We start from the raw sequence: 6,826 nt of genomic DNA, 5'->3' as shown, positions 1-6,826 counted from the left end.
ACCCAGATAATTTTGTATTTTAGTAAAGACAGGATTTTACCATACTGGCCAGGATGGTCTCGATCTCTTGACCTCATGATTCACCCGCCTCAGCCTCCCAAAGCGCTGGGATTACAGGCATAAGCCACCGTGCCCAGTCCTGTCACTGATTATTTTTGAAAAGATGAGCCTGGACAAATTATCTTGTCTGGGTTAAATCAACATGACCTTCTATGTGTTTTACACACCACTATATGATATATAATCAATCTGATTATGAAAACTGATTAAGAAGTGATGCTACATAATAGCTTAGAGTTATTAAACCATTGACTAATGAGTCTTCTGCATTCGCTGCAAGACCACAAATTTTTCAGCATTCTACATTTTGTTTTAAATAATCTAATTTTCTGCTCAAGGTCAGAAAGATCCTGTGTTCATGAATTGGGATGGAGTGGGTCTTTGCTGAGTATTAAGAAATAAAAATGATCATTTAGCAACTAGGAAAGAGGATAATCCATTGCTGAAAATAGTGTCCTCAATCAGCTTGGAAGGTTCACTGTGGAAGAAAATGTACCCAAGCAAACATCCAGTGACTTACCACCTTGCCAGAATTGCCCTCCTCCTGATGTGTGTTTTGGACCCCATTCTTTTTATACCGAACACAGCCCTGCCTCGCCCTCAAATTCTTTCTAGTGAATTACACTTTGGTAGCAAGATTTTAGTCTACAACAAGGAAATATTAAAAGAACCACATGGCATTCATATTTATCATAAGAATGCTGTAGAGGATGTTGGTTACTGCACAAAAAGATGTCTTCTACTAGACAGTAGAAATTATCTTTGGTTTCAGATCCAGGAGTAGTTGTACTTCCCCTTAGCAGCCAGTTTATTTTTAGATACACACCGTGAACCGTAGAGTCTTGGCATTTGCAGATTTGATCTTTGCCTGTTCAATTGTTCAAAAGAGATACGTCAGTTGTTTAACTCACAACCACTGTAAAGCCAGGATGTGATATGAAACTCTTGCTAATGAGTGAACCTGACGTCTCAGTGCACATTAGGACAGCTTTGCTGTTCATCAACACATGCTGAGGGACTGTCACTGTTCTTTGCCACACTGTCCTGTCTGACCGCACCGTCCGCCTGGGGCTGGCTGCTAAAAAGCTGAAGGGGAGTTTCAGTACATTCTGTACATTCTGGTCTCTAACCTCATTCTTCGTAACAATTCCATCCCAATGCAAATAACTTAGAGTTTCTAGGTGCCCTTCCCAAGGGCCCAATGGTCCGCACGGTGTCACTTCACCCTGAACAAGGTCACCTGGGAGCTAGGCTCAGCAACAGGACAAAACTGAGCGTCTCACCCCTGCTCAGAGCCACCTCACGAACACAAATGTTCGCTTCATGGGAAGAGTTCCGTCTTGGTGGAAGAGAGAGATGAGGGATGAGGGATGAGAGAAAATAAAAGGAAGTGAAATACTCGCCTTTCTCCCACACTAGGAAAAGGGGTCATCTTTCCTGGCAAGTGAGGGAGAGAGGGCCAATTCCAAACATGGAGTGTTGAGAATTACTTCTGGGTATGTCCAGCAGAGGGCGCTCTGGTATAGGTAGAAAGAACAGCAGAGTCAGCCACTCCTGGGGAAAATCCGGAGGTTTAACTGGGTTGCCTGGCTAGCTCCAGAACTGGTATACAGGGACTTGGAACAACATTCTGAATGGAAGCCCGAAGGAATTCAAAGGTATGCTTACATAGGAGGAGATGGCGTGCAATTGCCCAGAGAAATCCTTGTAGCTTCAACAGCCCTTCCCAAGAAGCCACCCCTTAGAACAGTCACCAAAAATACGTAAAATATTTCCAGCTATGAAGAATTCTTTTAGGCGGCGCCGTGACGCGCCTCGGGAACGGTCCTCGGGCGCGCGCCGCTCTCTAACCCTCGGGCCTCAGAAGTCGGTGCCAGTGACTGGAGGCGGCGGCGGCGGCAAGCGGGTCCTTGTGGGCTAGAAGAATCCTGCAAAAATGTCTCTCTATCCATCTCTTGGAAACTTAAAGGTAGACAATGTAATTCAGGCTCAAACTGCTTTTTCTGCAAACCCTGCCAACCCAGCAATTTTGTCAGAAGCTGCCGCTCCTATCTCTCAAGATGGAAATCTCTATCCCAAACTATATCCGGAGCTCTCGCAATACATGGGTCTGAGTTGAAATGAAGAAGAAATACATGCAAATGTGGCCGTGGTTTCTGGTACATCAATTCAGAGGCAGTTGGTAGCAAGACCTTCCGGTATGATCTGTATGGTGGCTCCTGTAACTGATAATGATGCTGGAATTCGGAGAGGAGAAATTAAGCAAGGGATTCGCGAAGTCATTCTGTGTACGGATCAAGATGGAAAAATTGGACTCGGGCTCAAATCAATAGATAATGATATATTTGTTCAGCTAGTCCAGGCTAATTCTCCAGCCTCATTGGTTGGTCTGAGATTTGGGGACCAAGTACTCCAGATCAATGGTGAAAACTGCAGGGTGGAGCTCTAATAAAGCGCACAAGGTGCTCAAACAGGTTTTTGGAGAAGAGATTACCATGACATGACAATTCGTGACAGGCCCTTTGAACGGACGATTACCATGCATAAGGATAGCACTGGACATGTTGGTTTTACCTTAAAAATGGAAAAATAGGCTGGGCGCGGTTGCTCACGCCTGTACTCCCAGCACTTTGGGAGGCCAAGGCGGGTGGATCACAAGGTCAGGAGTGCAAGACCAGCCTGACCAACATGGTGAAACCCCGTCTCTACTAAAAATACAAAAATTAGCCGGGCATGGTGGCAGGAGCCTGTAATCTCAGCTACTCAGGAGGCTGAGGCTGGAGAATGGCTTAAACCCGGAAGACGGAGTTTGCAGTGACTGGAGATCAGGCCACTGTACTGCACTCCAGCCGGGGCAACAGAGTGAGACTGCGTCTCAAAAAAAAAAGAAAAAATTAGCTGAGCATGGTGGCCGGCACCTGGCTACTTGGGAGGCTGAGGCAGGAGAATCGCTTGAACCTGAGAGGTGGAGGTTGCAGTGGGCTAAGATCTCACCATTGCACTCCTGCCTGGGTGAAAAGAGCAAGACTCCGTCTCAAAAAAAAAAAAAAAGGAAAATAACATCCACAGTGAAAAATAGCTCTGCAGCTAGAAATGGTCTTCTCACAGAACATAACATCTATGAAATCAATAGACAGAATGTCATTGGATTGAAGAACTCTCAAACTGCAGACATACTGTCAACATATGAGACTGCAGTTACTACTATGATCATGCCTCCTTTTATCTTTGAACTATTTATTTGTTTATTTATTTATTTATTTATTTATTTATTTATTTATTGGCAGAGCCCCACTCTGTCACCCAGGCTGGAGTGCAATGGTACAATCTTGGCTCACTGCAACCTCCGTCTCCCAGGTTCAAGCGATTCTTCTGCCTCAGCCCCCCAAGTAGCTGAGATTACAGGCACCTGCCACCACGACTGACTAATTTTTGTATTTTTGGTAGAAACAGGGTTTTGCCATATTGCCTAGGCTGGTCTCGAACTCCTGACCTTGTGATCCGCCCACCTCAGCCTCCCAAAGTGCTGTGATTACAGGCATAAGCCACCGCACCCGGCCATGAACATATTATTAAGCGGATGGCACCAAGCATTATGAAAAGCCTAATGGACCACGCCATTCCTGAGGTTTAAAATTCACGGCACTATGGAAATGTAGCTCCAGTTTCCTTGTTTGGCAACTTCTGTATTATGCACATGAAGCTTTCCTGGAGCCAGCAAGCATATGCTGCATGAGGACCTTTCTATCTTACATTATGGCTGGGAATCTTACTGTTTCATCTGATACCTTGTTCAGATTTCAAAATAGTTGTAGCCTTATCGTGGTTTAATAGACATGAAATTTTCAAGAGATTACTGACATTCCTAGAATAGTTTCTCTACTGGAAACCTGATGCTTTTATAAATCATTGTGATTAGGATGACTGATACAGGCTTAGCTTTGCGTGAGAACCAGTCACCTTTCTCCTAGGTAATGAGTAGTGCTGTTCATATTACTTTAGTTCTATAGCATATTCCATTTTTAACATGCTACCATAGTACATTTAGAATGATTGCCTTTGAGGTCGGGTGCAGTGGCTCATGCCTGTAATCCCAGCACTTTGGGAGGCCAAAGCAGGGGGATCACCTGAGGTCAGGAGTTCGAGACCAGCCTGGCCAACATGGTGTAACCCTGTCTGTACTAAAAATACAAAAATTAGCCAGGCGTGGTGCTGCATGCCTGTAATCCCAGCTACTCAGGAGGTTGAGGCAGGAGAATCACTTGAACCCAGGATGTGGAGGTTGCAGTGAGCCAAGATCGTACCACTGAACTCCAGCCTGGGCAACAGAGTGACACTATGTCTCAAAAAAAAAAAAAAAAAAAAAAAAGTTGCCAGTACCACTTTGTGAGAAGTGAATCGCTATATATTTTAAAATTATTACCCTAAACCAGGATAAACTTTTGACTCCCCTTTTGGTCATTTGTGGATTAAGTGGTATAATACTTAATTTTGGCATTTGACTCTTAAGATTATATAACCTAGCTACTTTGGGATGAACTTAGAATATTTTTCTGGTAATTTGTTTCATTTCCTGATTCCTTTTGCAAACAAAATGGTAGTGACACTTTATCCCGATTTTTTTCTTCTTTTTGGTTTATGCCTATTCTATTTTAATTAAATATGTATACATAAAATTTTTTGAAAAGAATTATTTTATAAATAATTTTTGCCAGGTCCGGTGGCTTACGCCTGTAATCCCAGCACTTTGAGAGGCCGAGGCCGGCGGATCACAAGGTCAGGAGATCGAAACCATCCCGGCTAACACGGTGAAACCCCATCTCTACTAAAAATACAAAAAATTAGCCAGACATGGTGGCAGGCGCCTGTAGTCCCAGCTACTCGGGAGGCTGAGGCGGGAGAACGGAGTGAACCTGGGAGGCAGAGCTTGCGGTGAGCCGAGATTGGGCCCCTGCATTCCAGCCTAGGAGACAGAGCGAGACTCAGCCTCAAAAATAAATAAATAAATAAATATAATAATACTTTTCCCCAACATGTCCCATTATACCATCTTTCCATACTTCAGGCATTCACTTAATAAGCTCATTTTAAGGCTGGGCACGGTGGTTCACACCTGTAATCCCAACACTTTGGGAGGCTGAATCGGGCAGATCACCTGAGATCAGGAGTTTAAGACCAGCCTGCCAACATGGTGAAACCCCATCTCTACTAAAAATACAAAAATTAGATGGGTGTGTGGTGCGCATCTGTAATTCCAGCTACTCGAGAGGCTGAGACAGGAGAATCACTTGAACCCAGGAGGTGAAGTTTGCAGTGAGGCAAGATCAGGACGCTGCACTCCAGCCTGGGCGACAGATCAAGACTCTGTCTCAAAATAAATAAATAAATAAATAAGTTCATTTTAAGTGCCTTTTATGTGCAAGGGAGATGCTAGATGCTGGGGAGATTTGAAAGGTGTGAATCCAGTCTCTGTCTATAGTGAATTTATGATCTAAAAGTGGAGATTAGGCCGGGCGCGGTGGCTCAAGCCTGTAATCCCAGCACTTTGGGAGGCCGAGGCGGGCGGATCACAAGGTCAGGAGGTCGAGACCATCCTGGCTAACACAGTGAAACCCCGTCTCCACTTAAAAAATACAAAAAATTAGCCGGGCGAGATGGCGGCGCCTGTAGTCCCAGCTGCTCGGGAGGCTGAGGCAGGAGAATGGCTTGGACCCGGGAGGCGGAGCTTGCAGTGAGCTGAGATCCGGCCACTGCACTCCAGCCCGGGCGACAGAGCAAGACTCCGTCTCAAAAAAAAAAAAAAAAAAAAAAAAAAAAAAAAAAAAGTGGAGATTAGACATACACAAATTATCATATTCTACAAGCCAGAATGTGGCCAACACCATCAGAGAGGCACAAATAGGTTACAGCAGATAAGGAAAGCTCACATGAAACTGAGAATAATGAAGAAACGTTTGAGGTTCAGTGCTTGCCATGCTGCTCCCAAGCCCAGTCGGTATTCTAGGAGAGGTTTCAGGCACCTACAGATGCCCCGTGATTAGAGGCATCAATTCCCCTCAGATGTGAAACCCTATAAAAATCATTACCGTTGGCCTTATAGCACTTCCAGACTTGACACTAGAACCTTGTGTGTCTTCAGTCCTCAGTACTACCCTACAAGGTAAACAGTGTTAGTGTCTCATTGCAGATGAAGACACTGAGGGCAGTGGTCATGTGTTAAATGTCGTCATCATCAGGATTTGGACCTACATCTATCTGTACTGAAGTCAAAACTCTGCACTGTTCTCGTAACTCCATTCTGTCTCTCTCTCTCTTTTTTTTTTTTTTAATAGTCTTGCTGTGTTGCCCAGGCTGGGGTGTAGTGGCGCCATCTCAGTTTACTGCAACCTCTGACTCCTGGGTTCAAGTGATTCTCCTGCCTTAGTCTCCCAAGTAGCTGGGTACTACAAGCACGCATTACCATGCCCAGCTAATTTTTGTATTTTTAGTTAAGACAGGGTTTCACCATGTTAGTCAGGCTGGTCTCAAACTCCTGACCTCAAGTAATCCACCTGCCTCAGCCTCCCAAGGAGCTGGGATTACAGGCATGAGCCACTGTGTCCATCCCATTCTGTCTCTCTCAAGTGAAATACTTCCTAGTAATTGTATTTCACTAAATGACAGTGTTTTGAAGAAGAAATTAAAAGCCAAAGAAGCAAAGCCTTGGTAAATGATGGGCATCATAGGGAAGAAGGGAAGAGGTTTTGTTAGATGGTCCAGCTGGGCG

At 44.7% G+C, this 6,826-nt stretch overlaps 1 pseudogene; it reads left to right on the top strand.

Annotated features, from left to right (window-relative positions):
• Positions 1-1,974: 1,974 nt before the first annotated feature.
• LOC108530071 (syntenin-1-like) lies at positions 1,975-3,694 on the top strand (annotated as a pseudogene).
• Positions 3,695-6,826: the final 3,132 nt, after the last annotated feature.

The sequence above is a fragment of the Rhinopithecus bieti genome, unplaced genomic scaffold (assembly GCF_001698545.2).
Source record: "Rhinopithecus bieti isolate Rb0 unplaced genomic scaffold, ASM169854v2 scaffold_6536, whole genome shotgun sequence".
Classification (NCBI taxonomy): Eukaryota; Metazoa; Chordata; class Mammalia; order Primates; family Cercopithecidae; genus Rhinopithecus; species Rhinopithecus bieti.
The sequence above is the reverse complement of the archived record's forward strand: the minus strand, read 5'-3'. Positions and strand labels throughout refer to the sequence as shown.